The sequence below is a fragment of the Cebidichthys violaceus genome, unplaced genomic scaffold, assembly GCF_023349555.1.
Source record: "Cebidichthys violaceus isolate CVI_PGR_0920_01 unplaced genomic scaffold, fCebVio1.0.p SCAF_26, whole genome shotgun sequence".
Taxonomy (NCBI): domain Eukaryota; kingdom Metazoa; phylum Chordata; class Actinopteri; order Perciformes; family Stichaeidae; genus Cebidichthys; species Cebidichthys violaceus.
The window spans coordinates 1142501-1169558 of record NW_027176439.1 but is presented as its reverse complement, the minus strand read 5'-3'; the positions used below and the strand labels follow the sequence as shown (position 1 = coordinate 1169558).

At 40.4% G+C, this 27058-nt stretch overlaps 1 long non-coding RNA gene across 1 annotated transcript in view; it reads left to right on the top strand.

Annotated features, from left to right (window-relative positions):
- Positions 1 to 12276: 12276 nt before the first annotated feature.
- Positions 12277 to 27058, top strand: part of LOC137879805 (uncharacterized) — a 32726-nt gene continuing 17944 nt past the window's right edge. The window contains exon 1 of the long non-coding RNA XR_011103762.1: positions 12277 to 12509. This is a non-coding gene — a long non-coding RNA (uncharacterized lncRNA). The remainder of the gene's footprint in view (positions 12510 to 27058) is intronic.

The window sequence follows — 27058 nt, the reverse complement described above, 5'->3', positions numbered from 1 at the left end:
ATTTGTACACAGTTTTGTATCTTTACAAGCACGAAGTAAGCTCTAGATCTATTATTCAGTGCTGGTGATGTGTTTATTTATTTGTTTATTCTATTACTGTTTTTAGGTAGCCTCTCTTTTTTTGGTTTAGGAGAGAATAAATGAGCTTATAGGGATTCTACAACTTCCCTTAAGAACATTTCTTACATGTGGTCTTACATGTACATGTAGATAAGTTTAAATTAAGATGCACATGTACGAGGGAATCTCTGTGATTTCTTGGCCAAATCAGAACTAAGAACAAAAGCACAATTTAGTTAAGATCTTGATCGATGAGGGTTGGACACTTGGACAAATATATTTCTTATTGGTGTTTGGCTGAGTACAATCGCTGATTGTTGTCTTTTATGGGGCATTTTTATCATTTAATTTTGCTAAAAAATAAAATGAAGGGGCACCAAACACACACACACACACACACACACACACCGGTTGGAAACTTTTAACATATCGGCCAACCAATGAGGTACGGAGTACGCGGTAATAGTTGGAGCTTTCTTGAACATTTAAAATCATTAGGAAGCTCTAACTATAGCCGTGTGCTTCAGACACACATTGCTTATGAGACGTCATTAAAGGGAAACCACACCTTACACCCCAAATAGACCTCAGAGCAAACACAATAATGTGTTGTGTTGGAAGAATCACCTGCATAAACATCAATAAAAGCCATTTAAGACGAAAACCATAAAAATCACAGAAAGAAAAGGAACTAACGTGTGAAACCTCAACTGTTCTGTATAATCTGATGTGTCTCAGAAGAGATTTTTGGAGAAACTCTGTATTTCTCTTACCTGCCTTCTGTCTCCAGTACATTATTAATAGTGAGGAGCCTCCAGCACGCTCTTTCAAATCCATCCTCATGAATGATTCACCAAACAGAAGCATTTTGCCGCAGTTGCAGGGGTGAAAAAAACATAACCGCAGTTTAGTGGTTATGTTTTTGTTTTTGTGGTTTAATTCAAATGTGTTGTGTGAACATCGGAGAACTTTTTTTTTTATATAGTTGCATGGCTTTCAAGTGTTCATTTCCAGGCTGAATCAGGCAAAAGTCCAAAGTTTTGAGAATTAATTTCAGTTCATTAAGATAAAAAACATCAGTAATTTCTTGCGCAACTTCCCACTTTTGACGTTCCTTGCCGTGTCCGTTTCTGCTCGCTTTGACTTGAGTTGAGTAGTTGAGCTACTTTGTCATATGCATCCACTGCAGCGTGCGGAGCTATTCAATCTGCCTCGCCTGTGTCACGTCAGTTTATAACAACCTGGTGGAAAACGCCAGATCAGTATAAATCAAGGGGAGGGTGAGCTGGGTGATTGAGGCGGCTTTACCTCTACTTTTGGTTTGTTTACAACTTGTATGTGTAAAACCACAGACTGTTTATAAGAAGTGGACGTAGTCGTCTACACGTCACCCGTTGGTTTGTGGACTGTTGTTTTGAAGCCTGGAGTTTGGCATTTTTGCCGTCGCCATCTTGGGTTTTTTTGCAACCAGGAAGCGTCCATATTTGGACTGAGGAGGAGTGACCTAGAGAGGCCTTATACGGCTCTAGTAGAGACCTGTCAATCACAAGGTAGCCCGCCCTAAATCATACCCTGCTTTATGGTCTGTTTGACTCTAAATGGACCATAATTTACTAAATGAACATCATGCTGTATTGAAGAAGACTTGAAACTAGAGATTGAGACCATAAACTCATGTTTACAATGTTTACTGAGGTAATAAATCAAGAGAGAAGTAGAGTCATTTTCTCATAGACTTCTATACAACCAGAGGAGTCGCCCCCTGATGGTCACTAGAGAGAATGCAGGTTTGAGGCTCTTCTGCATTGGCTTCACTCTTCAGAACCGAAAGATTGGTGCCCAACCTAAAACCTTTCTTACTTATATTTTCAAGGAAAACACCGATTTCCCAAGGTAATATGAGGCCACCACGTACTAACTTCCAGTGAAACCCAGAGTAAACTGATCATTTCCCGCTCGGGTCTGTACAGATGGGAATTGAACCTACGGGTGTGACCTCTCAGGGAGAAGGCAGTTTCCTGAGCAGCATTGGCACTTGGCCTTGGGCTGCGAGTCAAGAAAAGACTAAAGGCAGTGAGTTCTCCGCTGTCTGGGTGAATTAGGGCTCATTTGCTAATGGTGGAACCCGGTTCCCCCTCTGGCCAACCGGTGGATAAATCACACCCTCTGTTGTGCTGCAGTGCAGAGAGAGAGAGAGAGAGAGAGAGAGAGAGAGAGAGAGAGAGTGTCACGGTGGCTGGTCTCCTCTCTTCTGTCCTCTTTCTTTATCCTCCTCTCTTTTATTTTCTGCTCTCTCATGTTCTCTCTCTCATGTTCTCTCTCTCTCTCTCTCTCTCTCTCTCTCTCTCTCAGGAGCTGTGTAGTAGTTTATGGGGTTTGATGATGGAGCGGCAGCTTTGGCACGAGGCCTTAATGCTGTGAAGATCCATCAGAGAGGGTGATAAAAAGAGAGAGGAAAAAAACAAAAACCCTCTCTCCATCACAGGCTTCGCTGTGAACGGCTGGGTCTTTGATGCAACATTAGGCAGCTGCTGCAGTGAACAGAGGGAGGGTTGTGTGAGGGGAGCAAAGCCAGTGTCAGGGTGTGAGGGATGCGACCTGGACTTTTATTAAAGCGGAAAAAAACATTGCTTTTTAACGGAGTATCTTCACACGATGCTTCGCATGATATCTTACCAAAAGTTACTCCACGTTTTTCCTACGAAAGTCCAGCAACACTCGTTACATGCATGCAGTCTTTTCAAAATAAACCTCCGTCTTCACAGGAAACTTAGTAGGACAACTACTTAGTACAAATAGGAGGAAGATGCCGGTGTTTGCTTTGTAACAACAGGGACATCATTAGTCTGTGATATCTGCAATCAATGTGTTTTATATTTGGTTTATTTTTATTTCTTGTGTATTTCTTAAAGCTTCTTTATGTTGAGATACTACAGTCATAAACATTCTGAGAGTTTGGGCTTTTTTGGTTCCATAACTCCTCTTCTTTCAGAATAGTGGAAAGAAAACATCCACATATACAGTATGTGTGGCTGTATATATATATATATACTGTACATACTGTAATAGTATTGTCATTGGCCTTTGAATATCAGTGTTCTATTGGAGACATTTTTGTCATAAGAACTACATTTTAACAGTGTTTAAAATAAACAATATGCATTGACACAAATACACAGATAAATGTAAGACGCATGAATAACGAAACAAGCAGATGACTCAATAACTGTTGGTTTGGCTGTTTGGGAGGGCGGTTAAATAAAGGAGAGCCTCAGTCTGCTTACATGTGTTCATCTGGACAGTCACATCAGGTTATAGTGAAGACGAGTGTGTCTTTGTTCTCTGCTCAATGTGATCTCTGCAGGGCTGTAAAACACCGGCATCGCAGGATCAACACATTTCACAAAGCATAATTTACACACATGTGCATAATTGAAACACATCTCTGGGTGTCTATATATATATACAACCAGTTATTTGGCTCAGCGGGCAAACTCGCCAGTGGAGAAAATACAGTCTGGCATAAAAGTGATTGCTTGTGAGGAAATAATCTAATCATTTGTGATCTGATGGTGAAATAGACTGGTTATTGTCCCCTGAGGAGTGTGAAGAAAGCTGGATACAAATCCATGTTTTTATCTCACAATAACATTAGTCTAAATCAACGCTAGTCGTTCTGTGAGGCCGTTACAAGCGCTACACGCCACAATTCAAAATTGTTGGACAATAATTTGATAGTCATGTATCGTACGTTCCATTATGCTGCATTCATGCTCTGTTCAGTAAAAAGCAGGTGAGCTAAAACGTCATTATGATGTGTTCAAATGTAACCTTGTAAAATGTCATTTTTGGCGAGAAACTTGAATAAATACGGTTGTATGAAGGAGATGTTTTCACAGTATTATATAAATAGAGAATTATGGCCTGTTTAACCTCCTAACACTATAGTTCTAAACAGTTTATAATTCATCATATGTATGATGGATTTTGTATCAATGAAATACAGTTAAAAACATTTTTGAGGGTTTACACTGAAATATTTTTTCAGGACGGTGGTGAAAAAATAGTCTTGTAATCCAGAATCCAAAAGTTTATTTTGTTCACTTTTTTTCTGCTGATCCGATCCTTTACTAGAAACCGTGAAATGATTTGTTTTGTAATCTGTTGCGCCCCTACGGCTAAAATATTTATAATCAGTTGTAAAACAGGAGTTGATGCACCAACATTCACCAAGATTTCTTGAGGAAACAGATCTGAGATTTAGTTTGTTAATTCTGGCTTCGTGGATGCTTTAATAAGCATGTTCATGAGTATGTTATCATTTAGTGAGCAACATTAAGCATGTTAGCCAGATGTCTTTACATCTGCTCTACATCTGTATACAGCTCTAGTAGCAGCAGCGACCTGTCAATCACAGTAAGCTCCGCCCTAAAGCATACCCTGCTTTATGGTCTATTTGACTCTAAATGGACCATAATTTACTAAATGAACATCATGCTGTATTGAAGAAGACTTGAAACTAGAGATTGAGACCATAAACTCATGTTTACAATGTTTACTGAGGGAATAAATCAAGAGAGAAGTTTCATTTTCTGACACTAAACATGGATTTGACATTGACTTTTGGTCTCTGCATCTGGATCTGATCTGAGTATGATATAACGAAAGACGGATAAAAGAAAAGAAGAAATACTTTTTAATCTTTGGGCAATTATAAGCACTAGAAAGATGTGTGGTAGAGGAAGTAAACTCAAAATACGTCTTAAGCACAACATTGACTGTATTCTTACCTTAGCACTGAAGAATACACAAGCAAGTAAAAGAAAAAAAGAGTCTTTCTTTATGGCCAATTCAAGTGTACTTTCAGCCCACACAGACACACACACACACACACACACACACACACACACACACACACACACACACACACACACACACACACACACACACACACACACACACACCCCTCTCTAGCCCAGCAGGGGACCCTGCTCTGAAGCTGTGTGGATCGTGTAGAGTCCCTGCTCCCCCACAGCTGTAACAACATATGGAGCTGCGTTTGCCAGCCAACACGGAGCATGTCATTAAACAGCATTATTAAAATCTCATACAACAGCGGGGTGTCAATGAGAGGCTCGGCTGGCGCTGGCTGATTGCTTCATTAATTATGATTTTTTTAAATTTTTATTTTAGTCCACAATTTGTTTCGTGTGGAAGTGCATGCTGTCAGTTTGGCATCTTTGTGATGGAGGTTAGATGATAAATACGGTTTATTCATCTCAAAATTGACTAATTAGGTTTTTTGGGGTTGTGGGAGGTTTGTTTGTGTGTGTTTCTGTTCCGTAATGTGGTAAAAACCCGCGGCAGCAGGTGGAACAGCAGGTTGTCACATCAAAGTCATTTGGTCACAGTAATGCAAACATGGCAAACCTGCGTGGTGCTTCAATGGTTTAAGGGACCAACACCAAACTGAGATGTCACAGGTTTGAGCCCCTAAATGTCACATCTGTGTTGATGTGACAAACCCACTCAGTCTGCTGATGTGGCTACTAGCCAGAGCCAGGAAGTATCCAGGACCATTCCAACAAGTATTGTGTTGGAGGATTGGCCTGCATGTGAGGCCCTGCCACGTGTGATTGACTGGTTGAACTTTTGTTGACACCTAAGACACTTAAGGAAGGGCGGATGTTGTATGTTAACCTGCCATGGGGGATATATAAGTTTAACACTGCCCTAGAGCTAAACTTAAGACATGTTCTCCTTTGTTTCAAAGAGTGACCTTAATGTGAGAACAGAGTGTCTAAGATGGCATGCGCTTCCCTTCCTTATGTTGATGTAAAACCTGTCTGTTATCTCATGTGAAGGGAGCCTGTTATGGACCATCTTGTGACTTGTGTGTACGTATGTTTACGACTATATAACCTAGTGGCTTGGAGTTGAAACTCTGAGCAGTCTTGACACATTACCTTGTATGTGTACAACCCTGTCTCCTTCTTGCAAGAATAAATGTTCTGTGATTATTACTTTTACATCGGCTTCGAGTGAATTTCTCTAACATATTGCCTACCCTAGAGGAATCCGACCCACGGGGAGGGGGAGTATTCCTGGTGGTGGAGTTTACCCCGTTAGCCCCGAGAATTCCCACGCGAGACCCCAATGCTAACAGCAGCGTTACCCCTAAAAAGAACCAGTAGTTTACTGTGAACTTTGTGTGAAAAAGACTTGTTTAGAGAGGATACAGTTTGATCAAGTTTAAGGCTTGCTTGAGGTTGAGAGAAAGCACACAGGAATTTATATTCATTTGGTTCCAAGAAAAAAAAGCTGAGAAGATCATTTACATCGGTAGGAAAAGGGTTACAAAAGGAAAAGGAAGATGGGGAGGAAGTGGTGGCTGTAGCTCAAGTAGCAGAGTGGATCAGCCATTAAATGTTAGGTTATTGGTTTGATCCCCAACTCCTGTCTGTCTCCTTGACAGATGGACACAAGCATCAGTCAATTTAATGTGAAAAGTGTAAAACTTCAATCATTTGGTCCTGCTTTTGACTGTGAAGTACACTTGACTTCTAGTCCTTTTAAACAGGACTACTGCAGTTTTATTTTACATTGTGGCACCTTTGCTTTATAAGTTGCACATGAATTCCATTGTGATGGAGTGACCCTGCCTCCCTGCGTGTGTACAGTACGTATGTGTTGAGTGGGAAGCCATGTTGAAATGTCCGCTGGAGTCATTTGGCTCAGTGTCCACAGTCCTTTAATGGGTGGAGGAGATTCCCTTTAGATAAAAGTGATAGATGGGGCCCATTACAGGCCCACCAATTACTGCAGGCTTGTGGAGACGGAAACACGAACACAATGCAAAGACAGCGTGCACGAAGGTGAGAAAAAAAATCTTAATCACTGTCAGTGTAATTGGAATAAAACGGTTGCACTATTATTGTAATGAAATTTGTCTCGGTGTCACTGATGCAGGAAGGTTTTTGACAAGTCAGACCGTGACAGACGTGGTACAAAGAGAACAGGACCTCATTACATCTATAAAGGGCCATTACACAAGACAAGACAAATGGACAGAAGACAACAAGCATCATCTAGTATACATCAAGTACTCTGCAGCTGTGTGCACTGAAGATGTATTTTACAATACAGAAAGTGTTGTTTTAAGACCAGTTGTACATAAACAGGTTCTAATATTTGATGCTTTGAGCCTTTGATCTCCCGCTTCATTTTACCGTCTCTCATGATTAAGATACTTGAACTTTCTCGCTTGGGGCAGTGACCAGACGGCAACCTCTCGTTCTGCCGAGTGGAGCCGACGTGGATGTGTCTTAAAACTTGCATTATCTGTACAGACCCGAGCGGGAAATGATCAGTTTACTCTGGGTTTCACTGGAAGTTAGTACGTGGTGGCCTCATATTACCTTGGGAAATCGGTGTTTTCCTTGAAAATATAAGTAAGAAAGGTTTTAGGTCGGGCGCCAATCTTTCGGTTCTGAAGAGTGAAGCCAATGCAGAAGAGCGCCAAACCTGCATTCTCTCCAGTGACCAGCAGGGGGCGACTCCTCTGGTTGTATAGAAGTCTATGAGAAAATGACTCTACTTCTCTCTTGATTTATTACCTCAGTAAACATTGTAAACATGAGTTTATGGTCTCAATCTCTAGTTTCAAGTCTTCTTCAATACAGCATGATGTTCATTTAGTACATTATGGTCCATTTAGAGTCAAACAGACCATAAAGCAGGGTATGCTTTAGGACGGGGCTACACGGTGATTGACAGGTCTCTAGAAGCATATACGGCGTCTCTACGCCACTCCTCCACATTCCAAATATGGTCACTTTTGTTCATAGGTTGTGAAAAAAACAAGATGGCGACAGTAAACTCACCGAACTCAATGCTTCAAAACGTCCTCAAATCAATCAGTGACGTCAGAATCTTATATAAAGTCTATGGCAGTGACACACAACATGACGCGGTGCAATCCACTGTTTTCCGTGCAGAGAATATTTATTATATCAAATTCCAAAAGTCACCAAGGACATAATCCAGCTGCTGTTCATGGAGCACAATGTTGACAACACAATCTAACCCTTGTTAAAAACTCACCATGCACCTTTGTATGAAAATCTGCCTTTATTTCTCTCTCCCTTCAGACTTCATGATCTCTCATCGGCCTCCTCTATTCCTGTCAGAACAGTTACAGTCACTGTCCATTGTGTCGTGAGAAGAGAAGAGATTTATTCACTTACATCTATTTGGTTTGACAACATCATGCGGCCCGACCTTTCACCTCTCTCACTCTGACAAGAGACGTGTATGAATCTCACGTCGCAGAAGGAGACGAGCTGAAAGTCCTTGACAGATATGAGAGAGAGAGGAAGGAAGGGAGGGAGGGAGTAGGAGAGGAAAGGCGTCTGACAGAATAGGAGCGTACCTGGGGAGCGCGAGCCGCTTACGAACAGACGCCTGCTGCATGTGAGAGCAGCGCTACTTCAACAAAGATCAGGAGTAAATTGGGAAAAAGAAAGGATGTCAGAGGAGGTCATGGGGATTTGAAAATAAGATCCACCTACAAAAAAAAGTTTGAGTTGAAATGAAGTGGAGCTGAAGGGCCATATACCCGAGGTGACCAATATAATGGTGAGTATGATTGTGCGCACCAAGCATAGACTGTATATAAGAAGTGAACATAGTGACATCACCCGTTGGTTTGTGGACTGATGTTTTGAAGCCTTGAGTTCGGCGATTTTGCTGTCGCCATCTTGGATTACAGCCGTCGCCATGTTGTTTTTTTGGCAACCGATTAACAGAAGTTACCATATTTGTAATGCTGAGGAGTGACGTCGAGACGGTAGCAGCAGCGACCTGTCAATCACAGTAAGCCCGCCCTAAAGCATACCCTGCTTTATAGTCTGTTTGACTCTGAGGGAAACAGCTTGACAACATTGTGATGTAATTTCAATGTGCTTTCCTATTTTTGTATTTCTTTATATTGTCAGATAACGCCCATGCTACTAGTGAACTGAAATGAAAATGTTATATTGAATGACAATTTTGTCCAAATGAATGCATATGTAAGTGGGAAATGAAAATGCCATTGTGAGATTACATTTTATTTTTATTTAATCAGCCAAATGCTTCCGTAATACCTTTTAGGAATCAGAACTTTAACAGCTTTTTCCCCCTAAATGTTGCATATCTTCATACCTCTGAGTTACAAAACTGAATAATGTTCAAAACCACTAAAAAGATTACCATTTTATCATCCACAGTCACTTAATGCTCTCTGTTGAACATTCAATCATCCATTTGTCGCTTGTCTTACGACAAGGAAGACAAAGAGGTGGTTCCAAACTCTTCCTGAATGCCTAAATATAAAAACTTTTGTTAAATATAAACCAAATGATTTACAGGCTTTTAGATTAATTCTTGCAAGAATCAGAGAGGTTGAAAATATTAATTCCCCAAAAAAGGATGTTTTTGCCTTTCGTGAAGGCAAACCAAAATTGAAATCGAATTTTTTGATGAATATTTAGAAAACGACAATAATTCAACAACAGGAGACAAACGGATGCATCACTGTCTCGCACGATGATAGTTGACCAGTGAGAAATAACGATGTAATAAGATGCAAACGTGGGAAGAGAATATTAAAAGCCCTCCCATGTGCTCACAGCTATTCCTCCTGATCCTCCTGCAGGCTTCAGATCCAGGTGTCCTGTGAGGCCATGAATATTCAAACAAAACCCCCTGGTGACATTTCAATTTGCTCATTGTGCATTTATAAGTGATGGATACAGACAGATAGACGGAGTACTTTATTAATCCCAATGGGGAAATTGCAGCAAAGTGAGGTTGTGATGTTATTTTACATAAAAGCCCTCAGTTGGTAGATGAAAGACATACAAACATATTACATAGACGGTTATGGGCAAGTTTTACTCCCAGTTTTCCCGCTTGATGGTCCTGATTTAATGTAAAATCTTTATTCAAACAGCCAGGAAAATAAAACTCAGTATGTATGAAGGTAGATTTGTGTCTTTATTACGCAAACAAAAAAATATGTTTTGAAAGCAAATTTCTCGCACTGCAATCAAAAATCAAGTTTGTAAGTGAAAATATATAAACTGAGAATAAATTATTTGTTAGTTTTTCTTATGAAACTATAATTTTTGGTTGCAAAACAAAAACCTTTGCTTTCAAAACGAAAAGCTACGGTTTCAAAACCAAAAGCTACGGTTTCAAAACCAAAACCAAAACGTAAAGCTACGAGTTGAGTTTGGACGTAGTGGGCGGGGCATACGCTGCTGAATGAGCCAGGAGTTTCTATTGGTGGGTTCGACTTGGATCCCGGTATCTACTTCCACTGTAGAGGTTACTGTGATGAGCGGCATGGAGGTAAGTTGACATTATATTGCTCTGTTAGCACTTCACTTTGTTTTCATGTCGTAGAGTCTCTTTTTTTAAAGAACGACATGAGGTGTTGTTGACATGAAGCTTCACTTTCTGCGTGCATGTAACGTAAGACGAACCCACCAATAGAAACTCCTGGCTCATTCAGCAGCGTATGCCCCGCCCACTACGTCCAAACTCAACTCGTAGCTTTACGTTTTGGTTTTGGTTTTGAAACCGTAGCTTTTGGTTTTGAAACCGTAGCTTTTGGTTTTGAAACCGTAGCTTTTGGTTTTGAAAGCAAAGGTTTTTGTTTTGCAACCAAAAATTATAGTTTCATAAGCAAAACTAACAAATAATGTATTCTCAGTTTATATATTTTCACTTACAAACTTGATTTTTGATTGCAGTGCGAGAAATTTGCTTTCAAAACATATTTTTTGTTTGCGTAATAAAGACACAAATCTACCTTCATAAGTATGCAAATATATTTATATTTGGTGAAACTATTTGTGGTCAAACTTTAAAAGGTTCTCTATATGTTAATCGGGACGATCATTATTTTTGTTTATTTGCACTTAAGACATTTAAACATGTTTGATTATTGTGAAGGAGAGGTTAGAAGCCAAAAGTGGCTTATGAAAATACCACCTCTGTAAGACATCAACGTCATACTTTAAAGTGAGTAAAAAGATAAACAAAAATTGCATAATTTATCAAAATTTCAAGACTAAGCAGGGATATAAAGATTGATAAAAATGTACAAATGACATAAAAGTTTAAGTTGAGATGCTTTACAATAAATAAGTATAATAAAACATTTTTCTGATGTTTTTGAACAAAGTAATGCTGATAACGCTGTCCCTGACGATGTAGTCGTCGCAGAAATGTAGCACCCAACCCTCCGGTATCCCCCCCTCATAAACACTGTTAAGTCTGCTAGCATTTTCGGAGGAGAGACATAGAGACGTAGCAGCAGCGACCTGTCAATCACAGTAAGCCCCGCCCTAAAGCATACCCTGCTTTATGGTCTATTTGACTCTAAATGGACCATAATTTACTAAATGAACATCATGCTGTATTGAAGAAGACTTGAAACTAGAGATTGAGACCATAAACTCATGTTTACAATGTTTACTGAGGTAATAAATCAAGAGAGAAGTAGAGTCATTTTCTCATAGACTTCTATACAACCAGAAGAGTCGCCCCCTGATGGTCACTAGAGAGAATGACAGTTTGAATGAATTTGAATGACATCGTCTTCACTCAGCAGAAACGGAGGTTGCCGCCTGGTACAGAGACATGATATGTCTATTTTTGTCATGTCGCTCGGAACAAGTTTTATTTTCAGGACGACGTTACATTAAAAATTAAAGTTGAAAGTCCTATTTGTTGGACTCATCCACCTCCCGTCCTGCCCACCTTTTTGGATATTATAAAGTACATCACTTACTCTGACTATTCCGTAGTCACGTGGATGCATTTAAATAAGATAAGGCTGCTAATTGACTTTTCCATTGGCAATATTTTCGTGCTGACCGACATGAAAAGAAAACATTTTGTGTCCATGAACACGAAAAACAGTAGATTGCATATGGTGACTATTTCATGAAAAGCGACTGACAACCTGTTGGTACCGCCCACCTCCCTCCCCTTCCGCCTGGCCCCACCTGCACGAGTCCACACCGGCTGCTGATGGTAAAAACCAATCACCGACACAGGGATTCATACAGGCTGACAGCTCCACATCCACAGGGCGGTACTCTGCTCCTCTCATCCAGCGGCACTTCTCTTGCCTCCTCTCCGGGTTGTGTTTTTTAAATTATTATTTCCCAGGCAGCTGGAGGAGAAGAAAGGAGGAGATGCGCGCAGGGAGTCCGTGAACGCCACAAAAGAAGTTCACGAGCCAGGCGGAAAGAGGACTCTCCTGTTGATTCAAGCTCTGCTCACCTTTTTGGGGAATATTTCTGGAGCACACCTCTCATCTCTACATGGCAAAGTTCCTGGCTGAATTGCTGGGATGCACACTTCCAGACAAGGGCTCTCCACCTTTGTTCGAGGTAAAGGACGCTTTAAAATCCACTTCACATCAGTATTTCTACATGAATTTAGGATTTTTTTATTAATGGTAAAAAAAAAAAAAATGCGCATACTGCCTGTTTCTTAACATAAATTCTCTATGGCAACAGGAGGCTGAGGCTTTGTTCATCCCTATGATTGACAGTTGCTACGCTGTAAAGCACTTCATTAACGGGTGTGCAGGTTTTTAAAGCTCTCCGCGCGCACACTATGTCACGCGGTGACAAGGTGTTTATCCAGCGGTATATTGCCGCGAGCTGCGGATTATTACGGGCATTATTTTTCTGTCTTTGCGGTCACAGAAAAAAACCCACTGTAATATCCCTAAAATATCCGCTTATGCTTTTATCGCTGGCGCGCTCGTGGACAGTTTGTAATGGCCTTGTTTTACTTTGTGGGTGTTTTTTTTCTCTCGCTGTAACGCTGTGGTGTTGTCATAGTAAGTTATTTTGTAATGATATTTGAAGTGTATACTGCCATAAGAAAATACTCTTATTTAGGTCAGTGTGACACACACACACACACACACACACACACACACACACACACACACACACACACACACACACACACACACACACTCAACCTGTTCAGTACTTCCCTGTCTGTGCACGAGCACTGTTCACATATTTGTTTTTTTAGCTCTACATGAATGTGGTGTGAAATAACTGTGTAATTTCTTAAAGCAGAACTGTTTCCATATGAGAGCTGTTGTGTCATATAATTATTTAAGAGATGGTTACTGCGTGAATTGAGAGGGAATTAATTGATGGATGATACTTTTGATTGTTGAGTTATTAATTCATTCATGAATCAAGTAACAAAAAACACCAACGTTTTGCTGGAAACATCCCCTCAAATTTGCTTTGAATGGTGAGTTGTTCTTTACTGATACACATACTGAACAACTACACAGTCTGACCAATCTTTTGAAATGAACTGAACAAAGTGATTGGAATCAGTGACACTGATCATTAAACTGGAAGCCTTTTAGGTTTTTGACCATTAGGTGACTGGACGTTGTTGTTATGTTGTTGAATAAATTATTAATTTATTAGCATAAAACTCAACAGTTTAGGTGGCAATTAAACAGTCAAAGTTGCAGCCCTGCAGGAAGTCTTGAGGGCGCAGTATGAATGTATGAATATGTTTTCTATGTGTCCGAAGAGGTTTTTTTTTTCTTCTTGTCGATAAAGAAGAGTGACCTCTCAGTAACTGTGCTGCTGTAAAAGAGTCTGAGGAGTCATGAGGTGTTTGATCAGAACGGGGAGACTCTGCTGCTCTATTGTTTCTCTTCGCCTCACTGGAGACTTTGAAAGATGCAGCAGAAGGAAATTCTTTGGCGCAAAGATACAGCAAGACTCGTAAAATTTGTGTCACCAGACAGTTTCTTTTTTTTATTGCCAAGGAGTTTTTGGTTTGCAATTTTCGGGTAAAACCTGAGGCCTACAACTGCACTGTTGTATGAAATACAACATCAATACCACGGAGTGACCATGGTCGGGGTAACTCACAGTACAAGACGGCATGAGAATAAACCATCAATATATCAACTTATCCTCATGCAACAGTTTGTATATCTTTTAGAAAGTTACTCCTATTTTTCCTGTGTTTCAAAGCCAGCAACGCGTGTCAATTTCCACTCATTACATGCAGTCTTTTTCAAAATATACCTCCACCTACACAGGAAACTCCTCAGTTAGGCAACAAAACTCCTCAGTTAGGTTTAGGCAACAAAACTACTCAGTTAGGTTTAGGAAAAGATCGTCGTTTGGGTTCAAATAAATACGGAAGTGCCGTTACTGAAGTACGAAAGTTAAACAAGAAACAACTACAGTATGGGGCCGTCCTCAACTAAAGAAATTCTTAGTTGACTAACATTCGTACGATTTTGTCGACGGACAGATCTGTAACTCTGAGTTTCTCCACAAAGAATCACACAGAAGCATCATGTAAATGTTTCAGTCACAGACAGTTGCCACTGAGGAAAATAACAGGGATGAATGGGGATAATGGGACTCAGATTAGGTCTGTTGCAGGGTTGTTGTCTATTCATGATGGAAATATTATGAAGAGCAAATACAATTCATCTTTTGTGTCTGTAATTTGTAATTTGGTCCTTTTTATTTTGAACGGGTCCTGACAGGCATTACATAACCAGCTCCAAATGAAAAACGGTTTGAGATTTATTCTCAACACACACACACACACACACACACACACACACACACACACACACACACACACACACCGGCCGTAATCCACAATCACCACGGGATTGTTAATCCGTCGGGCATCATCTCAATCTGCCTAACACACACTGAGTATTAAAATCATCTCAGAGAACGTGTCGGAGAGGATGGATGGAGGATCATAGATGACCTGCTCTGTTGGGCTTCACACTGGACGACCATTGCATTCACCGACTCTTATATAAAGGGCTATCTCTTAAGTCCACCTTAAACCACGAGTCTAGTCCATAGATGCTGATATGTCTTTGATTGTCTTTTGAAATTATGATAAAAAATTTATTTTTCTGATAATAAAAATACATAGATATTTGCTTAAATACATGAAATGTCCCAGACAGCCATGTTAACACAGGCTTCTGTCACTGTTCTTGTAGTGAAGAAGTTCAAGAGGACATGTCCTTCAACAGGCTGTTTTCAAATACTGTAATTCGTATGTAACCCACGTTATCAATTCATATTTAATACACGTAGTTTGTGAGGCAGGGCAGGGGACGTAGTATAAACAGCGACAAAGTCCCTGTTGAACACACTTTGTCTTATTTGTTACGTAACTTCCGTACTTCAGTACGTTATTTTACCCCGAACCACCTGAAAATGCATTAAAAAAAATCATTTATAGATATCATATGAAAAGTTGTAGGTAGATAAGTGGCCTCTAAAGGAGTTGTGACATACATTTGAGGGGACTTCCATGTGCATCATGTAAACTTGAGAGGAGACAGAGGGCAGTTAGTGAGGACGTGATGTTCTTCTACTGATGATGTATACCGGCTCAGGCTGGTCTCATCCAGCATTCATAGCTACACCTATGAAAAACAAAGCGCCCGTAGTTCATAGATATCACACAAAATGATTTAGTTTGTTATCCACGTGATCATGAAGGAGGAAGTGTAAAGACCTACGCAGGATGGTTGGGACGGGAGGTGGACGGGTCCAACAAGCACTCTTTTCCCAAACTAAGTAGTTTTGTTGTCTAAACCTAAACTGAGTTACTTCCTGTGAAGACAGAAGTTTATTTTGAAAGGATTGTATGCATGTAATGAGCAGAAATTGAAACTTTCATAGGAAAAATGGGGAGTAACTTTTTCATATGATATGATACGAACCATTGTGAGGATATGTTGACCTGCTCTGGGAGATTTCTGATTTGTTATCACGTGTTGAAAATAATCATGTTTTCTTAACTTCAAGGAAATGCTAAATCCTTATCTTAGATTTGCATTTATAACGCTGCTTCCTTGTGAAATCATGTTTCCGTTTAGTTGACAAGAGAAGCCGCAGCAGTCGAGAGATAAACATGTGTTGGCCTCGTGTTATGCTGCTAGAATGCAGTTGAACTGTGCTAACATCAGCAAATCTGTCCCCGAGGAGGAACTTTTTAATGTTAAAGAAAAACATTGCAAAGTTTACCATTCTTTATCATTTCTGAATGAAAACGGTCACATACGGGTTGATGGATTTCTGTTCTTGTGACGTCACTCATTTCTTGGTCTCGCGCTCACGTTCTTCCTCGGTCACATTTCTTCTTTCAGGCTCTTCCTCTCTCAGCTACAAACTCGTCCGTCACTCACGTACTCTCTGTTACCGCTGCCTTAAAGTGGCTCTTTTATTCGTGGCGGGGAGCTTCGGTTTTCAAAGGGCAAAGCAAAAAAAGATGAACATCGCTGTACTCTCAAGGCCCGTCTGCACTTTTGAAAAAGATCTGTGCGCAAATTCAGAGAGGTCCAAAGGAGTGGAAGAAGAGTTGGAGAAAAACATGAAGCACCAGCGAATAAGTTACTCTGCAGGAACACTAAAAGTTATATATGCTACGTGTGTTGCCGTGGAGCCATCGAGGACAAAAACAGTCAAAACGTATGCTTCCCCTCGCTTATTTAATCGTTAGAAACCACAAAGAAAGAGTGTGTGTGCATTTGTGCGACACACACTCTTAAACACATAAACAACACACTCAACTGCTCCAACTCTCTGTGCATGCTCGTCATCCGACATCACCAAACTGTCAAATTTAATCATAAGAGGGATGATGTGTTACATAACTGTCTGTCTGGGTCCAGAGAGGGCATTGTGTGTGTGTGTGTGTGTGTGTGTGTGTGTGTGTGTGTGTGTGTATAATGTCTTTTAAAGGACAAGGACGTTCAGCGTAACAGGGCATCATGTTCCCTGTAATTGAAATCTAATGCTTCATTTGTCGAGATTCATTTGCGTGGATTTGTTTACGTCGTTTGTGCCGATAAACACGTTTCTGTAATTATTTGCGACACGTCGAAGGCTACAAAAGCGTGTTGTTGAATATGAATCAAGTGGTTATGGCTTGAAAATAGGGGACAGAATATCAATTGGACATGAAAGACCTCCCCCCCCCCACACACACATTCTCTTCTTCACATATTCAGAGTTTATCTCGTTGACTGTGATCTTCAACGAACACTGTTATTACTGCAGAAAACACACGGTTCAAAAACAAAAGCAGCCCTGCATTATACACACAATCGCAGCCAGAGGAAATGATGAAACCTGGACAGTAAAACGTTGCGTTGCTGGTTGAGAGCCAACAGAAATATCTCACTGCAGCAGACGACGCTACTTCAAGGTTGACTGTGACATGAAACGAATCCTTTCGTGCGTCACTTCTGCAGCTTTTCTATTCTGTTGTGTTGCTGGCGATCTGCATCTCAGCAACGAGAACCAGCTGTATACGAAGAACTGTTAATATATAATATTAAACCTATTTACACACAATGTTCAGAAGAGCAAAATGTAATCCAGCACAGCAGCACAACGTCTCTGACGAGGCTTCAAAAGCGATTGCTAAGATTCACTAAGATCCTATTTATTTCACCACTAGTGCATTGTATTGCTGCCGGGGTGCATTTCTCTTCTTCTGCAGTTCTGTTGAGGGAACCCCGTGGAGTTTCAAAGTCTTGAGGAGAACTTCTGCGTATGTGAAATAAAGTAGTGAGAAGGCTTTAGTGTCTCCAGAGGGAGCTGAGTGAAGTCTGATAAATGTCCTCAAGTGCTCCAGTCTGTCAAGGGGGGACTGACGACTGCAAGATAGAAAATGAAAATAATACGGGGAGGGGGAGGTGGAGTTGCATTATGGGTAATGTAGGAGCCAAGAAGAATGCATGGTGTAAAAAAAGATGATCCATATCTGTTTCTGCTGCAGGGAGTCTGACCGTGTTCTAAGAGTCTAATGGTGGAGAACTCTGCTGTAGCAGCGCTGTCACGACGACAGAGTGTTTACTGAGTGGGACGCAACACTGTACATTCAATCCTTTTTATGTGATGAAGGCAAGGTTATTACACTTAAGGATTATTTTTTACTTTAGTTTGGACTTTTCTGTCATTTCATTTTTTCAGAAAGGTTTAATTTTTGTCTATTTAGTTTGACAGTAGTTTTAGTGTTTGTTGGGTTCAGACTTAATGTCTCAGTAGTATATAACTACATATACAAACATTCATGGTTGGAGAACTGTGGAGGAATGAACATTAATGTTTAATGTTTGATCTTTGCACTACTTTAGTGACTGATCTGAGTCAGTTGAGTCATAGCGGCAACTTCTGGGACTTTCTGTGGTTAAATGTCACGAGAGCTGACGGGAAATTCATGCAGTCTCCTTTTTTTTTCGGTAGTGATATTTTACTGCTGTGAAACTGGAACGTATTTACGTTTTTATTTTGTTTATATTAGTTTTTTAACCTTCAATATCGTTTCAGTTTGGCTTTAGTTTTTATTAAAGGATATTGTTTTCATTTAGTTTACTAAAAAACAATTTACCGCTCATTGTTTGTTGTTTTTTTGTTTCAGTTTAGCATAATAACACTATAATAACTCAATAAGAACATTACAGCATGTAAGAAATTAAATTACAGTAACCAAGTCATTTTATGGTTTCTTTTAAAGTCTTGTATTGTGTTCATGAGGACATGCGGTACATAAAGGTGCTTTTTTTTAGCTAAATGTACTAATTTACTTATACTTATTGTTTTACTAAACCTTGAGTGTAATTCCTGTAGTTTGCAGCTGTTTGACATGAGTCTGTGGTGTTTTTATCAGCAACTAAACCACAGCTGCTCTACACCACAGCGGTCAGAACCTCACGTGTTACTTCATCATCACGTTTCATTTCAGTGATCATTCTTAACTCAGTCACTGCAAAACGAATGAGCGCATGAGAGAAAGGGGTGAAACGTACGTTATATAGTCATTCAGGTGAGTGTCAACCGCCGTCTTTATGTCGAGTGTTTTGGTTGTGTTCGTTGCGAGAGAGAAAAAGTGGATAAAAGAAAGCTAAAGAATAAGGAGAGTCAAGGTAATCTTAAAAATAAAAAATTCAAAAGCTTCCATGACAACCATTGAAAGCTCTGAATGAAGCAAAGCGGCAGCAAAGCTTCACTCAGATGACAGCGGACGGCATCGAATTCATGTTTTGAATTTGAACTTGTCACGTTGAGACCATTCAGGTTTCAGTTCTATGTCAAGTCTCAAATTGACGTAGCTGTAGATGTCAGCTACAGTGAGCTCCTAATGTGACAGAGATGTAGGAGTTTAATGGTGCGGAAAATTGGTTTTTCAACTCACAACATGCTTTTTTTTTACACATGCTCATTTCTTGCTCAGACTAACAACAGTTAAAGCTAATTAAACTGTATGATAAGAAAGGAAATACCTCGTAGTCCAGACAGATCATTTGAAGTTAACTTGAAGGAGCAGAAGCTGAATATCTTTCTGACATCAGTCCACTTTTAAGGTGTCACAATATCACTTTTGTGAACGTATCACGTTAATTTGAACTTTTACCTTCCCAGCATCTGCATGTGAAAAGCTGTCTGGTTTTATAGTTTGGATCAGATCATCTTACGTCAGGTGTTCTTTTTTTTCCGGTCCAATAAAAATACTCCCTCTGTAAATGTCTCCTCGAGGACAAAGATAGTCTTTACACCAGTGCATGTTCAGCACATATGATACTCTCTCTAATCTAGATAAACTCCAGCAGAAGAAGAACTACAATGTTAAGAACATTTAACATAACGATAGCTTAAAATCAAGAACTACAAGTTGTAAAAAAACAAAAAACAAGAAAGAAACATCTAAGATCCAGACAATGTTCTATAGCCATTGGAGAAATGTTAGAGGAAGACAAGTTGTCTGCTATAAATCATCAACAGCATGAAGTGAAGCACAGATCAAGTTTTACTGTAGTTCCTCTTGTGTCACTGAGAGCGAGATCATCACAGGAAGTCCATCCATCACACTGACTGCTCCATATGGATGCTTTTATGTACGGAGCATGAAGAGGAGCAGACCAGTGTGTCGCTGCAGACGACTACAGAGAGAAGAGTAGATAAGCAACAACGTGTATATATATAAGACACAAGCAAGAGAAATTACTAAGACTTTGAAAATGTAAAATATCGCTGCAGAGGAGCGAGGGCTCCGTCCATGTAGACGTTTTATCAGTCATGGCAGAAATAACCACTATTGCTTATTTGAACATGTTGTGGAAGTCACAGATATTCCGGTAAACTGAACACAGTTTTGCCACCGGGTTCATAACATCCGGAGCCTGTATTTACTGTATCTGGCAAGCCACACATCGGCTGATTCACTACAGCTGTATGAATCCAAAATAAACAGATTTTGCTGTGATTTAATTGCAATAAATAGATAAAAAGGACGCCGAAATAACAAACGCATAGATGCCGATTTGTAAAAAGTCTGAATTCATGCTTCGTTAGGTCCGTCAGCAAGACGACAAGCAAACAACTTTTAAAATGCTTGTTTTCTCAATGGAGCTCGGATCGATCGGTGCTAGGCTTTGCTAACACTGTAGCTGCTCCATCAACACTCGACATAACGTCATATAGGCGTAAATACGACAGCATCGCTATCGTTTGTACCATGTGGTTTATACAACTACATTTACACACCTAGTTTCGTCCGGTCTCTGTACAAATACGAGGTATCGTGGAGCTATCGTGAACAGTATTGTGTATCGTGGAGCTCTGGGCTTATCTTATCTGGGCTTAACACTTACAGCTACAATACTTTTTTTCCTCCATTTCTGATTCAACATTGTCAGGATGTCAGTAATGAAAGGAGGAGAACCTCAACGCTGATCGGCTTTTGCGCCACAGCGTCACACAAATTTGTCGCTCGAGTTGAAATATTTCAACATGCGTCTTTCGCCTCATTCCTGCCTCCCGCTGTGATTTTGCATCGAATCGCGTCCATTTGTGTCTTTACCAGATGGCAACCTCCGGTTCTGCCGAGTAAGCGTAAGCGTCTTAAAAACTGCATTCTCTCTAGTGTCCATCAGGGGGCGACTCCTCTGGTTGTATAGAAGTCTATGAGAAAATGACTCTACTTCTCTCTTGATTTATTACCTCAGTAAACATTGTAAACATTAGTTTATGGTCTCAATATCTAGTTTCAAGTCTTCTTCAATACAGCATGATGTTCATTTAGTGAATTATGGGCCATTTAGAGTCAAACAGACCATAAAGCAAGGAATGCTTTGTATGTAATCCCGTCGCGCTAAAAATGTCTTTGTGTTTGGTGGGAACACAGCAAATAATGACGTCCAGGTTTCATACCTCACATGGGGAAATAAAAAGTGTGAATTTCTGATTTTATTTTTACTGGAACTGTGAAAAGATCCTTCCATGTGAGCCTAGTTAATCAGGACCAAGGTCTGAGCCAGGCCAGTTGCAGCAGAGACTTATTCAGCCAAATTGTCCCTTTTTAGAGCGAGCTGTCCGTCAAACCCAACCGCTAATCGGGGAGTTTTTTTTTTTTTTCCCTTTCTGGCAGAGGAACAACCGTGTTGATGAATTCCGTTATCGGAGCCTCTTTTCCCTTCACGACAAACAGCTGTGCTTCCTCTAAACGTGCCAAAGCACAAGAGCGACCAGCTTTCCCATTATCCACAGCCGCTTGTGATCAAGTGTCAACCCCCCACGGCTGAGTGGTGAAGCCCATCCTGGAAGTCCCAGAGGAGCCAGTTTCACTAAATGGCTGCTAAAAACCAACTCGCAGAAAACTGTTCAGAAGTCAACCAAAGTGAATCTCCAAATAACTTTGCTTTCAAATGCTAATTTGACTTCTTATAATGTGAGTCTTAGAGGCAATTTAGAAAATGATTGTTCCATTAAGAGGATCTTAAAGACCTGAAGAGAAGTATCTTTTAAGAAATGATGGACTTGATTGGCAGATCTCTCCGGCTGTCACTGTGGCCGACCTCAGCTTCTACTTTGCCAGATTTGGATTTTCTGCCTGAAAAAACAAAACAAAGATCGGAGCATTTGGAAAACCCAAATCCAGGTTTAGAATAATCTTGTGATTGACAGGTCTCTACCACAGAGTTGTCCGGTCTGGGAGTTGTCCGTGCTTTCGTCTTTCAACTTTAACCCTTTCACACTGTGTTTTCAGTTTATGAAAGTTAATTCCAAGCTTTTTGATCGCCTAAAAATATCTTATTCAGTGTTCGGTTGTACTTAGCTCCACCCTCTATTGTCCCTCTAAATGGCCAAAATCGCAAACTTGAGGCTTCAAAACCAAAGTCCTCAAACCAGTGGGTGAAGCCACGGTGACTTCAGTACGTCCATTTCTACCATAGTCTGTGTCTGGCAGTCTTACATGCACCTTGCTCGTCTTGACATAAAATAATGTTATTGACTGGCTTTCTTTCTTTTTATTTTTTTTAATGGCAATGCGTCGTTTCCAAGCAACGCGGGATGTCACGATGGAGTTCTCCATTCATAGCTGTGCACCCAGGCGACATCAGTTAAGCTCCTGAGGGGTTTACTGCTTGCGCTTCAGGTTGGAGATTTGGCCCAACATCACGAGCACTGCATGAAAAAGTTTGTCACAATTGTGACGTAATATCTCAACATGAAAAACAAGATACTGTGTCAAAACGAGTCATTTGTGAGATACTTTATCCTCGACGCTCACACTCACAGTCTCATAATGCTACCACAATAAATCATAACGGTGATAAAAACAAACTTACTGATGTGGCGGGTTTTAGCTCCCACAGAAGTCACATTCTATATTCTTCTGTTGGTAAAAGATGATGGATGTGCTCCACATTTCAGACATTTGTGGAGGTTGCTGGTACTTGAGCTTAAATGATCTTTCTGTGGATGCACTCCTCTCTACATTATTCAGTCAGCATGTAGTGGAACTTGGCCTTGTCATTGTTTTTTACCCCTCTGGTGGTTTAACCACAGGGGGGCGGTGTGCAACATACAACCAGCTCGCTGGTTAACTGACGTCAGCAGGTGGTCCACAGAGGGAGAAGGTGATGGATTGTGATTTCTCCACTGACTCTCAGAGGAGCACAGTACATGTTGCATGTTGTTACATACGATCATTTCCATGTATTGTTATTGACAAAAAAAACACAATTTAGGACGCTTTAAGGACATCAGCTGTTGTAAAGTCATGCAGCAAACTGTGTTTCCAAGGAGATATTGCTCTCTCGTGTTTCTTTAGTTCAGGGTTGTTGCTTTCAATGAAAATATATCACCGCTGGTTCCGAACAGGCGCTTGATAATAGCTCAAATGTTCTGATGCTGTTGAAAATCTAGCCTTTTGTCAGCTGGCCTTGCAGAACATGCACACAAGCACCCTTCTTTATTATATCAGTGTGAACATGACAGGGGAGGGGAGGGGATAAGGAGAGGAGGAAAGGAAAGGAAGGAAGCACTGGGAGTCGGCCGTGACGGTGTTCCTGCAGGGAACTGCGTGATGGGGAGGTTCACACGGCGGTTTGTGGGCGTCGGCAGCTGTCGGTCATTGTGTGTGCCGCTGGTTCAGACAGTGCCTTGCTCAACAGCTTGAATGTTTTGTGTATTTGACGTTCCTGCAAAGGATTTGATTATAGACTTTATATAACTATATATGTGCTCTTTTACCTCTATCTTTGTGAGGACTTTTAGACATTCAGAGTGAGGACTTTCATGTCTTTTTGAAAGGAATGAGACTTGGTGACCTACGGAAAGCAGAAAGTGACATTAAAGCACTCTATTTTCACACAATTTATGTTTAAAAAAATGCTGCTTCTTTATAAGTAACTTTAAAAGACAAGATAAGGTGATCATATTCTCAGGAAAATCAGTATTTGATACAAACTGTAAAATGTCTCAGTTATCAGTGCCTCATGCAGTGACAGAACCCAATAGTTATATTTACACTACAATGATTAAAAGAGGTCATTTTAAAAGACAATGAAGACAGGCAAGGTTAAAATATTATCAAGCAAATACTATCACAGATCACATACTAACAGTGGCAGACATGTGCAGCACTTGCTTTGGTCTGGCTTCACTCTTGACCGATTTGCCTAAAAAAAACCCAATTTTTGACTGCTTTTATACGGCGTAAAAAGTGCCAAAAAGTTGTGTTTTTAAAATGAATTGTGTGAGAATAGAGTCGTTTAATGGCGCTTTCGTCTTTCCTTATAGAACCGTAATGTCCTCCGTTTGTCTGGCCGGTGGACCTTTGCTCCATGTCAGACCCGTCTCTCTCCCTCGTTTCCTGTTTGTATCTTCACTGTGATTGAAAGTCAAAATGTAATCTGAAGGAAAGTGAATTAGATTAAGATCAAGGGTTGTTGTTGGACATGTAGTTGGGACGTTTAAGTTCAGTTAGGGACATTAGGGACTAGTGAATGCATTATGTTAACACACACAATGCAACTGTTTCAGATCGAGAGTCAACTGGCTTGTGACATTAAACATCTCCTACTGTCCCCTTTTCACCAGCCACAGCACATTTTTCATATCTTCAAGTGACACTTAAGAAGGCTGAGATTTAAGGCAAGACACGTTTATTTATAGCATCAAATGACAAAGTGCAAAAGAAACTCATTATAAATTATAAATACAAATAAAAACGGTTATTTAAGAGCCAAGAGAATAGAATATAAAAACAAGCTAAAATGGAATTAGACAGGAATACAATACAAGAATAAAGGTTACAGTGCAGTGTATGAAATGAACGATTGGTGGACTTTTTAAGTGTGATGTTTTTAAATCAGTTCTGCAGTTCAAGTTTAAAAGAGAAAAGTAAAGTTTTGTGGAAAAATGCAGACACACAAAGTGCCACAGTCTTTGAAAAAAAAAACCCCACGTAAAGATGGTGGGAACATCTCTCTACTGTTCAATAGTTGCACTGTAAATATTAGGCGACCTGATGGAGTGAGGCAGATCTCATTTTGGAGGACACTCCGGTAGATTTCTGCTCCCGTTACCAGCATGCATTTTAACTCTGTGCAAATATGCTTTTGGCTGCTGTTTGATTCCAGGAGACACATTCGCATGAATAGCAATGAGACGCTCTGGATGCGCTCTGCATTCAGGAGGAGGAGACCCCCTGCCATTCAAATGCACACAACAGTGTCTCATACACACAGGCTTGTTGGCAGTCTCACACACACACACACACACACACACATACACAGTCACTGTTGATACGACTGCTGCATACATACATTTGTACATGCAAACAGCAGCAGAGGGGGGTCCCTTGTCAATATGTGCATGTTAATGGCAGCTCGAGTTCAGACAATCGGAATATTTGAATGTTGTGCAGAGATTCAAGGTTGAGAGGAGTGTCGAGCAAAACAACAAACTCACATTTTCTTGTGTACTACTTACTGTGTATGTGTATATGTATATACTGTATGTGTGTCTGTATATACAGTATGTATATGTATGTGTATATGTATGTATGTATATATCTGTGTGTGTATGTGTGTGTGTGTGTGTGTGTGTATATGTATATATGTGTGTCTATTTATGTGTGTATATACAGTATATGTGTGTGTGTGTGTGTGTGTGTGTGTGTGTGTGTGTGTGTGTGTATATATATATGTGTGTATATACAATATGTGTGTTTATATGTGTGTATCTATGTGTATGTATATATATATATATATATATATATATATATATATATATATATATATATAAATATATATATATATATCATAATGTAACTGAATGGAACCTCGGTACGTTAGCCGCTTTCTTTCCTCCTGTCAGTTTCAACACAGATTTGTTTTCACTACGTAACATTCGATCAACAGAGATCAGTGAATCCTCTGTTCCAGTGTGAGCAGAACCACGCGGTGAGATCCGTACGGATCAACAACGGTCCGTTACACCACTGGAGGCAGTGCAGTCTGCACAGAACTTTGTTTTCATTTATAATCATCACATTCATTTGTTGCATTATTATTTAATATAAATGACATATTTTGAACCTTTTGCGTTATTCTTTGGTCACAGTACTGTAAGGTAGAGTGTAATCACCAGTGCTGAGCTGGTGCTGTAGCTGTTGTCCAGATGGATCGTCCTCCCGTTGTTCAACTTGCCAAGTTCAAACTCCCAAGTGTGCGAGTACAAACTGGACAGACTCTGTTTTAAGAGAAACGTTTTGTCCTTCTGTAGAAGTATTACAGCAGTATGACCTATCTGTATCGCAACACAGACTTTCATCCACTTTGTCTCCTACCGTCATGTGACCAGACGTTGATGCTGTTAGTCAACACTGTTAGTGACCTTAACCTGTTTGTTAGCAGGAGGAAACCCCCCCCCCCCCCCCCCTCCCCACACCCCACATGACCGCTGGGACCCCGCCGACGCCTCATACCTCATTACTGCAGGACGGATGTGTGACCTGCAAACACACTCTCTCACTCGCTCACACATTTCTGAATCTGACCTTCACACGTTTCCCTGGTGAGTGTGTGACCCACTGAACGGGGGGGGGGGGTTCAGCAGTGAGGGGTTGCCGGGGTCGCCGCCCACTGGGACAAGTTTAGCAGATAAGATTGGTTGATTGACGGGCCGAGATTCATTTTTATTCCGCTGTGGGTTCACAGTGTTTGAGTTAAATGTAAGTGAACCGGACAGAAAATACCGCGTTGGAGTCTACAGTGTGTTTACTTTTCTTTAAGTAGAGGACACACGATTGTGAAGCCATCTGGTGGTCTTTTTAAGGATCATATTCCTCAATGCATTACGTTCTTTACACACCAGGGGCTCGACGAATAAACACACACCAAAAAATGCAAAAATACTCACTTAAGAATAGTTTTGCAGCGATGCGATTATGCGTAACTTACCAAGGATCCTATTGACTCCGTCAGTCTGTCTGAGGTTAGCTGTTGTGTAGCCTTTAAGCTACTGTAAGATCATTTATTGAATCTCCTGTAAGCAAAATCAAGAGTGAAATTGAGTTATGCAGTGTAGGGCTTTTATTG